Source organism: Triturus cristatus, chromosome 4_2 (assembly GCF_964204655.1).
Source record: "Triturus cristatus chromosome 4_2, aTriCri1.1, whole genome shotgun sequence".
NCBI classification, from domain to species: Eukaryota; Metazoa; Chordata; class Amphibia; order Caudata; family Salamandridae; genus Triturus; species Triturus cristatus.
In genome coordinates this window covers 332,172,099-332,191,969 of record NC_140586.1, presented here as the reverse complement: position 1 = coordinate 332,191,969, position 19,871 = coordinate 332,172,099, and the positions used below count along the sequence as shown (strand labels likewise).

The 19,871-nt window shown below is 45.6% G+C and overlaps 1 pseudogene; it reads right to left on the bottom strand.

The window, feature by feature from the left end:
• LOC146833821 (flavin-containing monooxygenase 1-like) overlaps positions 1 to 19,871 on the bottom strand; it is an 84,728-nt pseudogene that overhangs the window by 29,904 nt on the left and 34,953 nt on the right.

Genomic DNA, 19,871 nt, shown 5'->3' with positions numbered 1-19,871 from the left:
GTCTCTCTTGCATGTGATATTTATGCCACTCACATTTGGAGAATCCTCAATTTATGGTCAATTTATTTATTTACAGATGTGAGAGGCAGCCTTATGGTTGCTTCTGTACAATAGTAACATAAACCAGGCAGTACTTTTCAGTTACTTTAAACCAGTAGCAAGGGTGTATGAGTGTCATAAAAACACATAGTGCTAGTTCATCCAAACAGGTCTATGCAGAATGGAAGAGACAGTGGGAGCTGGTTGAGGCCTGGAGGGGCAATACCCAGAGGCTGTGTATTTCTCTTTGTTTTCTCAAATTCATGATATGTACACATAACTTGATATGTCCCTGTTTAGACTGAGTAGGCAGATGGAGATTGTAAATACTCAGGGGCAGATTTACAAGCCCCTTGCCACACTTTTGCCTCGCCGTTGCGTCACTTTTTGTGACGCAGCAGCGGCATAAGCAATGCGCCACGTTGCAGCCCATTTACTACGTGATGCATCTAGGGTGAGGTGTCACGTTGTAAAGCCCTGTGCCACATTATACCTACATCAGGTCAAATGTATGCAGGGTGGGCGTTCCCACGCAAAAAGCCATGTAGAACTGATGCAGTGAAATGTGCAACATTTCACTGCGTCACTCTACGCCTTCACTGCATCAAAATCCTTACGCCTGCTAAGACCAGGCATAAGGAATGACGCAGGACTTTTTGAATGGGACTCATCTATCTGTTGTGGCGCAGTGCTGGAGTTGTGTCACTTTCATGAGCAACTCCAGCAATGTGTCACTTTTGTGCCAACAGATGCGTCAGAATTTCTGAGGCATTCGTCAATCCTTGTGTCATGGTGCGCCGTGTTGTAAATACGGCGCATCCATGGTGGAGCAAGGATTTTGTATGGAGGTGCAGGGAAACTGACGCATCTGTACAGATGCGTCGGTTTCTTGTAAATCTGCCCCTCAGTACCTTGCCTGGGTCTTATACAATCATAGTACCCTGGAAATGAAGTTGTGCATTGATCAGTATAGGGCCTGGATTTCCATGTGGCGACTACAGCCTAAGTTACTACTCAATATCTCCTTCTGTGCAGAGATAGATGAGGGAATAAATAATCTCGACCCCGGCCATTTAATATGAGGTCTTTAAAACAGTGTTTAGGGTGCTATCCATCAAAATATACTGGGGGGTCAAGAAACTGCTTACCTGCCAACTAAAATATAAGGAGTTGGAGGTGAAATGGTTGGAAGAGCTTGGTCTTGGACATTGTGAAGCATGTACATTGGTTCAAAGAGTTAAGAGGGTCCTGATGGATCTGGAGGAGCATCTGGGAAGCCTACATTACAAAACATATGTAGCAAGACAACATTCTGAGGGTGATTGGGCAGGTACAATGCTTGCATGGTTAGTGCTGACTGAACTGGATAGCCCAACTATTTGCACACTGCGCACTAGCAGAGGTGAAATAGTGTAATGTCATGTTTTGGTCCCCCAAGAAGACTAGTTGACTAGCCAGGTCTTCAGCTTCTTGTGAAATTCAAGAATTGAGGAGGAGGCCCTGATGTGTTGGGAGAGTTCGTTCCAGGATTTGGCAGCTTGCAGGAGATTGACTGGCCTATCATTCTACTTTTGTTGATGTGCGTTTGTGTGTGAGTCAGAGTGATGCTGAGCGAAGATGTCTGGTGGGTTGGTGGAAGCAAAGTCTGCAATTGAGGTATGCATGTCCCCTCTTGTGTAGTGACTTTCATGCACATGTGAGCAGTTTGAACTTGCAGTGAAGCCAGTGGGCTCTCTGAGGAGTAGTGTGGTGTGGGTTCAGCACGGGATGTCGAGGATGAGGCTGGCGGTGGCGTTTTGGATGGTTTGATGTCTGTGAATAGTATGGGTTGGGATGCGGGCATTGAGTGTGTTGCCGTAGTCTAATTTGTTTGTGATTAGGGCCTGCGTAATGGTACATCTGGTGTCCATTGGGAGCCACTTGAAGGTTTTATGTAACATGCGAAGGATGTTGAAGCATGAGGAGTTGACTGCATTGTCCTGGGTTGTCAGGATAAGGCTGGTGTCTAGGATGAGGCCTACGTTCCTAGGGTGGTCGGTTGGGGTGGGTCCAAGATAGGGGGGCCGCCAAGTGAAGTCCCAAGGTGAGCTCCTATTTCAAAAGATCAGCATTTGAGCTTTGTCGATGTTGAGCTTGAGGCAATTTTCTTTATCTAATTGGCCACGCGCGTTGTGCATTGTTTGAAGTTTGTCTTGGCGGTGACAGTGTTATCTGACGGGGAAAACAATGAGCTGGGTGTCGTCGGCATAGGAGACGATCTTGATTCCATGGGGTCTGAAGATGCTTGCCAGAGGGGTCATGTACATGTTGAAAAATGTAGGACTCAGGGATGAGAACTCAAAATGTGAGAACTCAAGTAGAGATTAATACTGTGTTTACTCATTATTATGAAACCCTATACTCTATCGCTGATTCTCTGACACAATATCTGGCTGACATCGTCATGCCTAGTCTGAATGACTTGCAAAAGGCATCGCTGAAGGAACCCTCATTGGCTGGGGAGATCGGAGTGTCTATCACCCAATAGGCCACGGTAAAGGCCCCTGGTATGAAAGGTCTACCCATGGACTACGCAACATGCAGGCCCAAGTCGGTCTGAAATTGCCTGCTATGTACAGGAAGCTAGTGAGCGTGGGGTCCTGCCGGAGTCAAGCAGAGCGGCCAAAGTGGTGGTGCTGCTGAAGGCCAGTAAGGATCCATTGGATGTAACATCTTATTCTCTCCTGTCATTATTGAACTCGAACAGTAATATGTTGGGCAAGGTACTGGCAAATAGGCTGCCCCCCTTGGTCTCTTCCCATGGTCCATGACAATCAGAGTAATGTTATACCGAGGAGGAATAGCCACATGAACTTACGCTGACTTCTCAGTGCCATGAATAGAGCCTCACACCTGCCACAAGTTGTAATGGTGGCCTCTCTGAACATTGTGAAGGCTGTTGATACCCTCCTGTGGTCTTACCGGTATGAGACTCTCCGTAAGATGGGGATCGGGGACGGTTTCCTGCAGTGGATCTGCCTGCTATATTTCACACCATAGACCAGGGTCCAGACAGGAAGTGCAGTGTCGAGACAATGGGATAAATGTAGGGGCACCTAGCAGGGATGCCCTCTCTCTGATATTAGCCTTGGCAATCAAGCCATTGGCCTGTCTGCTGCATTTCTAGGGCACTGGAGTGGGGTATCCACCTGGTGTTGAATCCTTAGATTCAAACAGTAGTCTCACAGACTTTATGAGTTTGATGGAAAATTGCAATGGGATGTCCGTTCTCCATGTAAACTGGGCTAAATCGGTACTGTAACCCATACATGTCATGCCCACAGACCTTCTTTCTCTGGTAGGTGCCGTCTTGCAGGTAGTATATGACATCTTCAAATATTTTGGAATCTGGATTGATCAGGAGAGGAAATATCTGGTGTAAGCCAATTTGGGCAGGGATGTGTCATCACTGAGGTAATTCCTGGCTTTCTGGAAAATTTGCAGCTCTCTCCTTTGGGTGGAGTGGCTATACTAAACATCATAGTGTTGGTTTGCCTCTTGTACTTTTTCAGGCCATACCAATGGTGTTGAAATATCCTTTTTTCCAGGAGCGTCACAGTCTGTTTTCTGATCTGATTTGAGGGACACTACGGAAACAGTTGACCTTGGATAAGACAATGCTTCCTCTGCATAGCAGTGGAATGGGGTGCACTGTATGAGGAAACATACAACCTGGTATCTCAATTGGAGTCCTATGCGGATGGCATGCATGAGAGATCATGGCAACTGTCCCGGGGATATTGGTGCCTTTGCTTAAATTGAGTGATGTGACATTCACTGGGAAACATCGAGGACCTCCCGGATTACTTCCTATTGCTGGCGGAAGTATGTTGAAGCATGTTGGCAGATTGGGAGGGACAGAACCATCTATGGTCCAGTGATCATTTAGTGGTGCCTCGCACAGTTCAGCCTTTTAACCCGGCATTATGACATGCAGATTTGGAGCAATAACAACTTGAGCTTGATAGTTGATTTAATTGCTAGGGTTTGCTCTGAGATGCTTTGAGATTTGTGAGGAACCCACTGGCTCACTAGCCAGTGGGTTAATTCATGGCACATGTAGCCCTTGTAGGCCTACTTTGACATCAGGGGACCAGGAAGCTAAGGATTCCCAGACGCTGTTGCATATTCTTACACTGGGGAACTGCACACATGCGGTCACGCTCTTGCACACTCCTCTTTTCCCCGTCTTACACATGGAAATAAGGAGAGTGTGGCAGATGTGAGAGGAAGCAATTATTGCTGTATTAATGGATAGTGCATGAGTAACATCCTAACTTATGTGCGTACCTTCTCCAGAATGTCCGCTTTATATATGTTGGGAAAATGTATGTTGGGTCAGTTGATAGATGACCTAGTGCACAATAATAGAGGCATATTGGAGTGTGTAGTTGGGCATCATTGAGGAGGTTTCAGGGCATGAAATCCCACTGGTGCCTCTACAATGTTTGCTTGGACAGTCCTCTTGATCCCAATCCTCCAAGCAACAGAGTAGGTTCATCGACCTGCCACTCTATAGTAGCAAAGAGTAATATTGCCATGAACTGGAAGACTTGTGCAGCCCCACATGTAGGGAAGTGGTTGCATGATTTAATAAAATGGACACCTGTAGAAATATATGCTATATCCTCCCTCGACAGAAGCACCACAATGCCCACACCTACAGACATCTTGGACACTGTCCTGATAGTGATAGAGGAGAAATCGTTTGATCATCTACTTTGAGGATGATCCCAGGTGCACTGATATATCACTGCTCTTTTTTCTTTCTGTAATGGTAATTCTCACATTGCATTGTTGCATTAAAGCTGTGTTGTTTAGCATGCCTCCTTTGTCTGGCCATATAGGCCTGCTTGAGTTCATTGTTTTCCAGGCCTCCTGCTTGTTGTGAGTGACCATGTGGCTGCTGGCCATTTTGTGGTGGTAGTTAGTGTGCTGCTTTTGCCATAGGCCTGCATGTCTTTCCTTTGTTCCTCTTGGCTTACCTCTTCCATCCCCATTGCCAGCTGCAGCTCCCTGAATCCTGCATCCCACGTGATGCACAATGCCAAACAGGTTCCATTACATTTGTATTTTTGTTTTTGTTCTTCTTCTTACTTATCCTTCCTGAGTGTACACAGTACACCATGAAAGCCCTTGTTGTCATAGTCTCACAAATGGCTACACTGTTGTTACATTTTTTTAATAACTAAGTTAATAACATGTAATAATATTAATAATAACACTAACAAGTGTGACCACCCACTAAGATATATTATATTTGTTTATTTGTACTAGTAGTAATTGAACCCCAACAACAAATACCACGTTTTACTGATGTTCTTCTTGCTTCTTTGCTTTTAGGTGCACAAAAGAGGAGGAGGCGTCATCACCCATTGTACTGCCTGACAGAAGTCCTGCTGCACATGAAGTCATGTGACGTGTGACCACAGACATCTCTTCAACTTGTGCCACTGCGTGCTGCTGACATATGAAGAAGATGGCCCCAAAGAAAGGTACCAGGTCCTCTAGTACCAAGAAAGTTGCCAGTGAGAAGAATGAACTCCCACTTACCAAGACTGGTGTGCCGCCCAAGATCTTTTTGGGTAACAAAAAATTGCGCCTGCAGCAGTGGTGTCCGGGGAGAAAGCTAGGAGCAACACCCCCACATCAGTGGACCCACCAACATAGGCCCAAGCCCATATCGTTCTCAGAGGCAGCCATTCTAATCACGACAATGCAAACGAGCAGTGATGTTGAAGTTGACTTATCGTTATCGCAAAGTAGTACCCAATCAACGCAGGAAACTTAGATAAGTAGACAACAACAGCTGCAATCACCGCCCACAATAGTAGTTGTTCCTCCCAAAGTAGGGGCCGTTCAGAAAATCGAGCTTCCTGCAGAGGAAGAAGAAGAGCAAGCCACTCTTTCAGAAGATCCATTGTCTTCCAGATCCCCAGCAACGAGAAGGAGGGTTAGTCCATCGAGTTCTTCTGCAAGTCCCCCTTCTGATGATCTAGATGCCACTTGGAAGACCCACCTCAGTCTGAGAGTGAGACACGCTGCGAGACAAGGCTAGGGAAAAGGAAGGTTCCAGAAAGCCTTAGAGTTATGGAGGTAGATGTAGAAGAAGAGGAGGATGATGATGGTGATGATGACGAGCCAGTCATCATGGACATTAGTCCCGCCCCAGTGGAGACCGACATTACCCCATCTCAAATTGCAGTGAAGGATGTGGCATGGATGCCACCAACACAGATAACATCAACACCACCTCCAGCTTCCACATTTGCTTTTGCAAAGGCCCAGCAATGACCTACATCCAGCACAACCACCGCAGTAGAAGTAGGTACTGCAGAGAGTCAAACTCCATGCCCACCTACCAGTTCATCCGGCATTCAGGGTGGCACCAGCAGCTCCAGAAAGTTGAGCTCCCCAGTTTTGTACTTTTTTTCGATTAGCAGGAAGGCGGTGAACATTGCGATATGCTCCATTTGTGGACAAGGTGTTAGTCGAGGTAAGCTGCGAACAAACTATGGTACTGGAGGCCAAACAACCCATCTGAAAAAACACCACTTGATCCAGTGTGAGGCACACCTTAGCGGCCAAAAAACTGCACCCATTTTTGTTGGTGGGGATGAAGGAGTGGAAGATCCGATCACGGTGGAAGGTGAACAAGAGGGAGACATTTTTTCTGGTACACAAAGTAGCCCTGTCTCCAGCAGCGCACTGGTCAGATCCGCATCAGCAACATCGCAGTGGCACAAGAGTAAGAGTCAGGCTGAGACACCTAGGCGTCCCAGGCAAGAGAGCACCGCAACGAAACATGTGTTGAGCCTAACAACATCTGTTGTCAAGAAGATGTCACCTGCATCAGTGGCACCAGAAAAGAAAAAAAATTCAGGCTACCATTCTCAGCATGTTTAGGTTGGAGGGGCAATATGAACTTAACCACACAACGGCAGGTTTGTACAATGAGAAGCTGGCTAAAATGTTAGTGTTGGACCTTTCCCCTTTGTCTTTTGTGGAAGGGGTGGGTTTTCTTGAATTTGTGACAGCCATCTGCCCAAAATGGAAGGTTTCCAGCCGGTCCTATTTTGCCAGAGTTGCTGTTCCAGCACTACATCACGACGTGCTGGAATTGCTTGGACAACGTTTGCAGCAGAGTGCTGTTCACACTATCCACCTGACAACAGACATGTGGACCAGTTGCCAACCCACTGATTACATGTGCATCACTGCACACTGAATCTCTTTTGTGGGGGTTACAGAAAAGATATCTGCAGGTGTTGACACTCGGAAACATGCAACTGTAGCCATGTTTGCCATGCAGAAATCACATACTGCTGCAAACATTTTGGAAGAGTTTAACAGCAAGGTCTTTGAATGGCTGCTCCTGCCTCCACTGCCGCCAGACCCTCACCGCCAGCCCGGCCTCCAACACCGCCAATGCCAGCACCGGCGACACCCTAAAATGCATCCTCCTCAACGTACTCTCCGTACACAAACACGCCATGGAAATCTGGAACCTACTCGATTCTCTCTCGCCTGACACCGTCTTCTTCACAGAGACCTGGACCAACTCATCCTCCGACATCAGCACCGCCATCCCAGATGGGTACAAGATCCAGAGGAAAGACCGCCCCAACCACCCCGGAGGGGGCCTCGCCATTGCCCACAAGAGCACCCTCTGCCTCATAACCTCCAGAGAAACCTTCCCCTCCACCGAACACCTGCACTTCCAGATCCAGATCACCCCCAAAGCCACACTCAGAGGAACCCTCATCTACAGACCCCCTGGCCCCCGAAAACCCTTTGCTACCACCGTCACCAACTTCATCGCACCCCACGCCATCGCCTCAACAAACTACATACTCATTGGAGACCTGAACTTTCACCTCAACAACCCCAGCGACCCCAAATCCACTATCCTTCGTGACAAACTCGCCAGCATCGGACTTAAACAACTCGTCAACACACCGACCCATAGAGCAAGACACACCCTCGACCCCATCTTTGCGACAGGAAACAGCGTCAAATTCAGCCACACAACGCAACCGCCATGGACCGACCACCACTGCATACACTTCCCCATCAACAAACCCAAGGCACCCAAACCAGCCCCATGCCCAACACGAAGGAACTGGAGCAAGGTTACCGACAAGCAACTTAACTCCACACTCACCCGAGACAACCACACCTGGGCACCCGACGCAAACGACGCAGCCAGAGAACTCCACACCTGGATCTCCGACTGCGCAGACGAGCTCACCCCGCTACGCAACCCCGACAGACAACGCCCCAGGTAAGCTGCCTGGTTCACCACCGCTCTCCAAGAAGCCAGACACACCTGCAGACGCGTGGAGAAGAACTGGAGAAACACCAAGACAACCGAAAACCACACCACCTACAAGGACAACATGATGGACTACCACAACCAGATCAGAGCTACCAAGAGGAACTTCATCCACAACAAAATCCTGGCCAACTCCACCAACTCCAAGGAACTTTTCAGTGTCATTCAAGAATTCACCAACCCACGCAGCGAAGCCACAGACATCACCCCATCCCAAGACCTTTGCGAGAAGCTTGGAACCTATTTCCACCTCAAGATCAAAAACCTCTATCACAACTTCATCGACCATCCAGCAGGCGCCACAGACGCCCCACCCACCCACCAGAAACACCAGCCAGCCCACCATCTCCAACTGGACAACGATCATGGCCGAAGACACCGCCTCAACCATGAAAAGCATCCACTTGGGGGCCCCCACCGACCCCTGCCCCGCTCACATCTACCACAGACCTGCGGCGGCCGTCGCACCCGAACTACAACGCACCATCAACAAACAGGCACCTTCCCAGATGACTGGAAGCGCGCAGAAGTCAGACCTCTGCTCAAGAAGCCCACAGCTGACCCCACTGACCTCAAGAACTATCAGCCCATCTCGCTCCTACCCTTCGCAGCCAAAGTTGCAGAGAAAACAGTCAACAGGATAATGATATGATTCATTAAAGAGAACACAGTCCTCGACCCGTCCCAATCCGGATTCCAAAGCAACCACAGCACAGAGACCACCCTACTCGCTGCCACAGATGACATCCGCACCCTCCTGGATCAAGGCCACTCCGCAGCCCTCCTCCTACTTGACCTATCAGCGGCCTTCCACACCGTCTCCCACCGCACACTAGTCGCTAGACAACACGACGCAGGCATACAAGGAACAGCCATGGACTGGATTCGATCATTCCTCACCGGAAGAAGCCAAAGGATCAGATACCCACCCTTCCTCTCCAACCCCACGAAAATCACCTGCGGAGTCCCACAGTGTTTATCCCTGAGCCATACCCTCAACATCTACATGGTCCCTCCTCGCAGCCATCGTGCAACAACACAGCCTCAACATCGTATCCTACGCCGACGAAACCCAGCTCATTCTCTCCCTCACCAAAGACCTCACCACTGCCAAATTCAACTTCCATAAAGGAATGCAAGACGTTGCAGTCTGGATAACCAACAGCTGCCTGAAGCTCAACGCCGGGAAGACAGAAGTCCTTTTCCTCGGTACCACCCTTTCTGCATGGGACAGCACCTGGTGGCGGACCTCCCTCGGAAGCCCACCTACCCCCTCAGACCACGCCAAGAACCTCGGCATCGTACTCGACTCATCACTCACCATGACCCGACAGGTCAACGCCGTCACCTCCAGCAGCTTCAACACCCCCGCATCCTCCGCAAGACCTTCAAGTGGATCCCCCCTGAGTCAAGGAAGAGAGTCACCCACGCACTCATCACCAGCAGACTGGACTATGGAAACGCACTCTACGCCGGCATCAACAAGTCCCTACTCCGCAAACTCCAGACAATACAGAACACTGCCGCCAGACTTGTCCTCGGCATCCCCCGACACGAACACATCAGCCAACACCTACGAAGTCTCCACTGGCTCCACGTGGAGAAAAGAGTCGCTTTCAAAATCCTCACTCACGCCTACAAATGCCTACACAACAACGGACCCAAATACCTCAACAACAGAATCAACTTTCACATACCCAAAAGAAACCTCAGATCTTCCAACCTCGCACTGGCCAAAACCCCGTGCATCCACAGAGCCAGAGAAGGCGGAAGATCCTTCTCTCACATTGCAGCCAAGACCTGGAACGAGCTACCGGCAGTCATCAGACGCACCCCCTCCCTGAACACTTTCAGTAAGACCCTCAAGACCTGGCTCTTCAGCTTAGAAGATCTGCGGACCTCCCCTCAGCGCCTTCAGACCCTCACGGGTGAGTAGCGTGCTTACAATTCCCTGATTGATTGACAGCAGACCTACATGTTAGTGTAGTGGTGGAGGCGACTGTAGTGGTATGACTGACAGGGGTGCATTGATTTAGTTACTTAAAAGAATGGGTGGTCGCTCCTTTGCCTACCTTGGTGCAGTGCTTTGGAACTCTCTCCCCATTGCAATCCGTAATGAAACTTAATTTCCGGCTTTTGGAAAACTTTTAAAAACCTGGCTATTTAACCAAAAATTTTTACTTCTGACTTTCTTATTGATTTGGTCCCCTGTCAGTTTTAGCGCTGGGAAACCCTAGGAGGGTAGCTGTGCACTCTACAAAATTACTTTAACATAACATAACATAACATAACTTAATTTGGAAAATGCTATGTTGCTGTATATGTGTGCTCTGTCTGGCTCAAAATCTAATCTAAGTGGAGGTTGGGTGGGCGTCGTGGGCCTGCTCTGTCCTGTTGTTGTTGTAAGTTAATGCTGGAAACAGAGTAGACATGATTTAGCCATGCCGCCTCTAAAAGTGTCTTGTTGCACCTCTCCATAATTTATGCATTTTAACTTTACTTTTCTCCTTGATTTTTCAATATCCCTTTTATTTTTCCATCTACACTTACAGGTCAGCCTTTTTATATATCTATCGGCCAAACTGGCAACAGATTAGATTGCCCAGTGCCCAGTTACCCACCCATGCTCAGTAGTATTTGCTATTCTCAATTTTTTCCAGAGGAACATAATTATGAACCCATTATGAATTATTAATTGCTGGCATCGATTTATCATCCTTCCCACACTTAAGGTTACGCTTGTCCACTTCATAGGTCGAGCCAACTTCAGTTTGTTGTAAATTGTACTAGGCTATCCCTGCCACTATTATGTTTTATTTTACTTTAGCATTGCTTATCATTCTTCATCTGGTTTGTTTGACAGTCTTCTTCTTGTGTACTTACCACTTACTGTACTTCTACTACTCGTTCCCTAGTCTCCCTCAGGTGACTGTCTCATTTTCTTTTTTTGCAAATGCAACTGTCTACTACTGCTACCACCACCCACCATGGCACCTTAGGACACCAAACCATCATCATGCAGCCATTGTTTCGCCTAAACATCAATCACAGGTAAAAGAAGAAGTGTGGGGGAGTCAATAATGTATATACTATGGAAATTAATTCATTCACACACCACATCCTTCCGAGTACATACTACAAAGGGGATTTAGTTGCAGAATGCATAGACTAGGAGGAGAGACTGACAGTAGCAAGACAAGTGAGGGTACTGCATCTATATGTCGGTGTGTTACACTACAGGCAGATTTAAAAATGGCTGGGGCCCTGCAGCAAAAGGAGGATACAAACAAGGTGACATGAAAGAGTAAACCCCCCAGAAAAGATGTGCATCATATGTATTGTAAAACTATAAATAATGTATTACCTTAACAAATATAAACTAGAAGAAAAACCCACAAAACCTGACCCACCCCTCTCCCTAATCCCAACCAACGTCCAGTAAATTAGATAAATGTCCTTCCACGTCGAAGTTGCAGAAAAAAAGTAAACCCTAAGTTTCCCCAACTCCCAACATACCACCCACCAAAAAGAAGATAAAAAATGGGGCAAGGGTCAAAGACTGAGGTCTAGCGGTGGGGATGCTGGCTAGTTCGCTACAGGACCTCCTCCAGCTTGGCCTCTAGGTGCGCCATCCGGAGGAACATGCTGCGCCGAAAGTTCCTGCAGGAACAGGGGTGGGCAGCAGTGGATGATGATGATGGGCGACGGACAGCTGCCACAGCACAGCGCCGTACCACCAGATGCATGTGGGGGGCCTGGATGGGGCCCGGGGCATTGGAAGAATATGGAGCTACCGCCTCCTCCACCAGGACAGCCAGCTGTCGATATTCATCCAGGATGGCCTCCAGCTTCCTTTGCCGTGCCCTGGCTGCTAACTCCTGCCTGGTGGGTTGGGAAGGAGCAGCTATAACAAGAAAGAAAAAAAAAGACAATTGTAACCAATAATCTTAGCAAAACAGTAACACAAAATTACACACATAAAAATTATAGTGGCACAGTAGCACTAGCAGTTGTGGTACTATCCTCCTCACTTCCTCTGCCCCTAAGATTTGGATGTGATGATTAGACTTTCAGGCACTATGGAGTAGAGTAAAAGTATTCTTCTTCTCTCTCTTGTTTAACATAATTAATCTTGTAGGCATGCCAGCTCAGTCAGCTTGTGCCCTAGAAAGACATACTTGGGTCGCAGACTCATGTTACTTTATTACTATCTGCATGCGGGGCAGCTGTACTACACAATTATATATTTTTCCATTACGGCCATACTCTGTTAAATCAATGGCAAATGTTCAGACAATTTCACTTTCACCCTGGCTACAGCAATAAGGCACTAGATGATGATGACATGCGTATGAATGATGATATACTGAGTGATTTGTAAGTACTAGTAGTTACCATGCAGCCAATAGGCCACCCATGGCTGACATAGTCAAAAATGATCTGGGTAGGGACTAGAGCGGAAGTGGGCCTCAGAGTCAGGGGGAGGCAATTAATGATTGGTGGGTAGGGTACATAATAGTCATGCACAATATACATGTTGTGCTTGCAAACTACTGTGAGTCAAGGGAGTACTCCATTCTGAAATACAAGTACAACCTCAAACCTTTTAATCAAAAACCTTGCAAGAAAATAGTCATTGTGTTTCCCAGGGCTTTTTTCATTTATCAGTGTATTGCTCTTCTGGCATTATTATTTTATTCTTCACACTTGGCACTCTGGCACAGTTTAATTTTCTTTTACATTCTCTTCATCCAGACTGACTCTGTTTTCACCTCCTATCTATGATACCATCCAGGCATCCATCCATCCCAACATGGCTATCATAAAACGGCTTTCACTGACAACATACAACGGCTACATGTACTGACAACATACATTTGTCATAGATATAACCAACCACCACCCATGAGTCCTGGTTTGCCTTAGAGTTTGACCCCTCAAACACCCGGAGGATTCCTTTCACCCATAGAGTTTCACCCACCCAGGCAGGCAGCCTTTCTGCTTTCTCTTTCACCTTTCACCCATCCTTCAACTACCCATGCATCCTATCATCTTTATCCGCCACCTATATGCATCCCGGGGCCCCTTCCTTCACCCACGCATCCTTCTCTGCCAGTCATATATGTCATCTGACTCTTTGTCTTCCTCATAAAACTGTCTCTGTTGAGTTGAACATAGAATAGAATAGGCCATTAGTTACTCAACCCACACCGCTAAAGCGAATGTTAAGTAAAGGGTGTCTTCTTCAACTGTACAGTGTTCACAACAACTTAGTCTCAGCAGAAGTACAGTGTACTACTTAGTACACCCTTGCAGTAAGTGTATTCATCATTATCAATAAGTAAGGAATATGACTTACCACTGCCCGCCACTGCTGCTGGCTCACCCCCTGCAGCTGCTGCATCCGCTCCCTCTGGAGTGGCATGGCCCTCACCGATGGCCCCGGCACTGGTGGTCGGTACGTGTGGAAAAAACCTTTCACTTTTTTTTAGATGCCATATCACCTCTCCTATTTATTTTTTTTCATTAGCAAGATTGAAAATAATACATCATTAATAATACATACACCACACACATCACTATTGACAATTCACTAGAGGAGAGTGGACAATATTGTCCTATCAAAAATAACAAAATAATATCCGGTTGGGCATTTTGTTGGTGGCAATTTTTAAAGGTCTCTCAAGAAGAGGACAACTCAAAGAACTGGACTCAGTGACTAGAGCTATTGGTGTATCTCATTTTTTTTAAAGAAAAAGAGTGGCCAACTGGGTGGACATGAGGTCTCTCTTAGTTGGAAAATAATGGTGCTGTCCTTCTCCTCCTCATACTTCCTTCCAGCCATGGTGCACGGTAATCAGTTGTTCAGTGTTCACCATCAATTGCTGCTACTAAAAAAGGATTAGGACTAGGCCAGGATTAGAAAAAGTAAAATACAGTTACACCACTTTGGGGTGTCCAACCTGAGTGACCACCATTACTGATTGAGCATGATGAGACAGTAAAAGAAACTAAAGCCTTCTCATCTCACAATCCCGCATAGAACACCTTACTTGGGCATGCAATATGCACAGCAGATTAGTGCTACTAGACTAGCAGTAGTAAGGAGTCCTTACTAGTACTAGTAGTAGCCTAGGACCAATGGGTTCTCTGAGTCTTTCAGTACCACCACTAGGCAATCCACATATAAGGGGAGAGGGAAAGCTGAGTGAAACGCAGAAGAAAGCAAGCCACAGACAGACTAATACAAAGTCAGAGCAGAGGTTAGTCAGATGCAGTTCGATTTGATGTAAAAAAAAAAAAGACGCTAGAAACAATGTAGTGCCAGTATTTAGTAATAGTTAATGGAGAAAAAACAAGAATTTAGAAACAGATAGATTGGAGAGGCTTTTGGAAAAATTTAAATTAGGAAATGGAAATAATAGAGCAGTAAAAGTTAGGGAAATATTAATATATAACAACCCCAGGAGGACTTACTGGGGCCAGCAGCAGAGCCATCTGTACCTGAGGCCGCTTCCTGCTGCTCTTGGGAAGCACCTTCAGCTCGCGCCGCACTGCCAGCAGACCCAGTATTCTTCTTGCCCCTGGATGCTGATCATGTAAGACATAATTAAAGAGACAAAAAATTATTTGTGTTAAATAAATAAATATAATTGCTCTATATATTTTTAGAGAGCAAACGGGAATTGCAATAACATTGACCTATCCTCAATCAGATCGACTTATTTGACTAGTAGTAGTCGACTAGTATGTATCGAAGTCGAGTACCATCCGATCATTATTATTCCACAGTTCAATTCCGATTCCTGAATCCTAAACATACCTAGCTCACCTATTCCAGACTTTAGAATGAATTGCAAAAAAATTATATTTGCTTCTACTAAGTTCCGATCTCATTTGCCAATCATCTCTCAGTCTTCAACTCAAACCCCCTTTGACGAGCCAATTATTAAGTCTGCATTTTTATTTTCTCAATCCATAGACGGACGCATGCATATTGCATGCACCAAATTGGTTAGTTGTTATTCTATTCACTCACTATACGAACAAACTACAAAAGGTTCAACTAGGACTGAAATCATGTTAGAGGACGTGTCACGCAGGCCACTAAATTACCAAATAACACTAACTACTACCACTATCTTAGTGACAGGAGACAGGACAGCCTGACAGAACAAAGGAAAGGACTGGAGTTTTTCTATATGCATTACCTAACTTAAATTCTCTAACCTCTCTTACATACCCAGCCCAAGAGAGCGCAAAGTTGCCAACAAGTACGATTAGTTATTAGCGCCGAGCATGAGCACCTGTCTGGAAGTAACAATCACATAATAATAAGATTTTTAAACATAAGTCACTTGTATTTAAAAAGCAGCAGCATGTTAGCTATTTGTGAAAAAAATAATATTCGCAATAACACAGAACAGAAGTAATATAAATAGCTACTCACCAAGCCCCGGGACCTCAACACCTAGCAGGTCCAGCAGGTCCTGCTCCCGGTCCAGGATGTCGGACCACCGTTGCGTCAATTGGTTATGGGTGCACCGGACCCCAGAGCAGCGAAACACTGCCCGGTACACACTCTCCCACCGTCGGTAACGTTCCCGGACACCATACCCGGACCCAGGCCTGCTGCCTGCTGCCTGGGTTAGGAGGAGGTGGCGCTGGACATAAAAACCAGTGCAGCCACCTCCGCCTCAGTGAATAAGGCCTGTGGCTGCACCCTTTGCGGCAGCTCTCACTCCTCTTCCCCTGGCCATAAGTTTTCTTAAGGCTCTTTGCCATGGTTCTGGGTAGGCGGGGTGCGGAAAAGAAAAGGTAGGAAGTAAGGAAGTAAGTAAAAGAAATGAAAAAAGCAAGTAATAGAAAATGAGTGAAAAACACACTAAAAACATACAAAAAGTAGGAAAAAACACAAAATATACAATCAGGAATAGAGAGGGATAATAAAATAGATCAAAACAAGTTTCTAGAAACAAAGGATTGAAAAGATATAGGGAGGGTAGAAAATCAGGCCCAGAACCATAGCAAAAAGTGAAAAATCAAGATGACGCACCTTGGTGACCGTGTGGTTAAGTTTGCGCGATATTTCTCCCAGAGCACGCAATAAGTGTTCCCGAACACGCAATACGCGTTCCTGAACAGGAAAAAAGCATCGCGAACAGGTAGAACAAGCAACTCGGCTTGCTTGCTGAATTCTGCATAGCTCAAGGAGATTTTTTGCGACTTCGCAAAATTCCACGTACCGCGACTACACAAACTCCGCCCAGGGTTACAAACTCTAAGAAGCTCTTGACACTGCTGCAAAGCACCTGAAATGGAAGGGCACTAACCTCCCTCACATTTGTTTCATTTGTTTTATAGAACTACTCATACCAGTGTAGGGTGTAAGAGCACTTTACATCACACACACACTATACAAAGAAGAGTCATACGTGTGTAAATTAGTCTATAGGAAATGTTACACTAGACAGTGAGGATTACAAGTTGTAGGTATCACATGTCATCCGTACTAGTAGGCAGTATATATTTTAAGAGTGTTTGTCCAGGAGATGCACAAACTCAGGATTTAAAATGTATCACAGTGGTTGGCTTTACTAAAAAAAATTATTTCTACCCAAACAAACCCCCTTTTAGCAACATTAGAATAATGAAAGACTGGCAGAAAGGGGGCGGGAATAACGTTCTAACCTATACTGTGCAGTCTGAATGCAGCTTGATGACAGTTTATATGTAACTGAACTATATTAGGATTGTAACTTGCTATATTAGGATTGTAACTTGCTATATTAGGATTGTAACTTATGAACTGCAAGTAACAAAAGGACAAAAGCAGTAAACCACTGAGATAGTCACATAAAATGTGTACTGAGACAAACTCCAAGAAACACACAAGAGCACACACCTTATGTCTAACACTCTCCTCCTGCCTCCAAAACCCTTATGCTGAATATACATATTTGGCTCAGAATTAATTCTTACTTGATAGTAGCTGCAGAAATGTTTACAGGCTGCACTGTGGTTGCTTCTCTTACATGAACTCAATCTGTTATTAAGAAGTTCACCTTCTAGTGCTAGTCTATGCGGGCTACGCAGCACATGGTCCAAGTGAATTAGTTTGGACTATAGTTTCCACTGCAGTCTAGTCTCTCAACATAATACAGTAGGGCGGGGAGGTAAAGAAGAGCAGCCCTACCTCTGCGGGCCTAGTAACAACAGCAGCACGGGTACGGGAGGGCAACAGCAGGCCTAGTAGCAGTCTCAAGCACAACAGCAGACTACACTGAGATCAGTCCAGAATAAGTAGCAAGGAAAGCTGGGGGAACGTACGTATATGTCGTGAATTGATTGCATTTGGGGAATTTGTGGTAATCCTTTCCCGCTGTTTCTTGATCGCTTCACATACAATTTACTTATCTCGCCAATTAAGGTTACATTTCCTAAAGCTTATTAGTCAATAATAGCATGGTGATCTTTAAAAGCATGAATACATTGACACAAATAGTGTGGTTTTAGCACATGACATAGAGTCTTCCAGGCAATTTGCAAAAAAACTTTTTAGTCCTGGCTCTATATATTTTTCTAACTCCGTTGATTCATGTAAGGCCTTCATAAGCTCATTGCTAGTCTACGCTTGCATGGTGATCTTCAAAAGCATTCGTATACCAGCATGTTTAATGTGGCCTTAGCACCTGAGATAGGAGATATGTCATTCCGCACCATTGGGTCATTTGTCTTTAATGTATATATAATGTTACAAATTTTTGAGTTGCCGAATATTTATTGTTTCTTTTTAAGGCTTGAGTTTTATTGTCTTCCTAGCCCTGACGAGGTCTTTAATGACTATGGGCCAAAACGGGTCACGGGTCAACTTTTCATTAGGAGGAGTAAAACAAGATATATTCATATTTAATTTGTATAGTCATCAGGAGAAAGTAAAGGTACAGGTGTACCTGGTCTCCCTTAATTTGGTGACTAACTCCATGTGGATTGGAAGTTGGAGTCGTTATGCAACCACCTTTTTGTATCTAATAATAAGGAAGCAAGTAGGAACAAATGGACAATGAGCTCTCCCATCAATTGAGGGCACTTGGAATGTGTTGAATGTGTGAGTCTTTTTCATGTCTTCTGTTTTTAATTTGGTTTTGTTTTTACCTTTGCATCAGAAATCTTTAAAGCATTATGGAATGTATATGGATCCGGGTGAAAATTAATTATTTCAATGAGGCATGAATGTTTCTTATATGAATTTATCTCTATGGTTTTGTGGGGATTATTTAGGCAACCCCCCTTTATTTCGAGCACCCCCCCCCCCCAATGAGGCCAAAAGCTGGTCATTAATGGTAACTTAAGCAAACAAATCTCAAATATTCTCAGTGGTTGCTAAAACTATCTTTCTTCTGGGACAGATAAAAAAGCTGATGCCTCATCTCATCATTGAGGCTCTCATATCGGTAGTGGTGACTGGTCGCTTCGAGATTGGACTGTGCTGATCCATTGTACCCATTCCTTCCATTCACTGCATTGTCTGCAGTACATACAGAATCCACAGGCCCGCTTGATAACTTGAACTCCAAGAAGAACCCGTGTATCTCCACTGCCTAAACAACTGCGCCGGCTGCCAGTGAAGTGCAGACTCCGGTTCCAGCTCTGTTGAGTCGTTTGTCAGGCACTCCATGGCCTTGGCTCTTCTATTGTCGCAGAGTGCACGCCTTCCCAAGCACTGCACTGCCTCAGCAGCACCCCGAGGTGTGTTAAATCAAAGCTGGGAAGATGATGCTTCTCAGTGTGCAACACCGAGGCTGTGGGATTCCCTCCCGATAGCTCTGAGAGCTGAATCCAAGCTGTCTTTTATACAACGTACAGACTGTAATAATACTGATTTATTAATGTTGATCAATCCAAGTGCTATTGAATGAGGATAACTAATTAAAAATACATAATAGCTTTTGAACAAAGAACAACACACCTGTCTCGCTGTAAGCCATAGTTTGACTGATCAAACCACTTATTCAGGCGCCTCTCTATCAGCTACCATTCCACGGAGCTAGGCAAGGCCGGCCGGATCCAGTTCTTAAAGCGGGAAAAGTTCAACAAGTCAAAAGGGTAGCCGCCTTCCTCGATACGACTCAGGACCCAGGCTCCTCTCTTGCTGCTAAGAAACACCTGGAAAACAAACCAACCAATCGGTGAGCGTCTGTGTGTCTCTTTTGTAATGGCTTTTAGCCAACACGGGCGATCAACGATTCTGAACAAACATAGATTAACATACCACTTAACCTCCAGTTTAATTTCATTTAGATTTATTTTTAAATGTAGTTGCGCGTTTTGTAGGTGATGGTGTGTAAACGAAATAGAAAAAAATGATCAGCCGATATGTTCAAAACGTTTCCCATGAACAATAGAACTATGCTTCACTCACAACCTGTTAATGAGCTTTGCGTTGCAGAGAAATTAC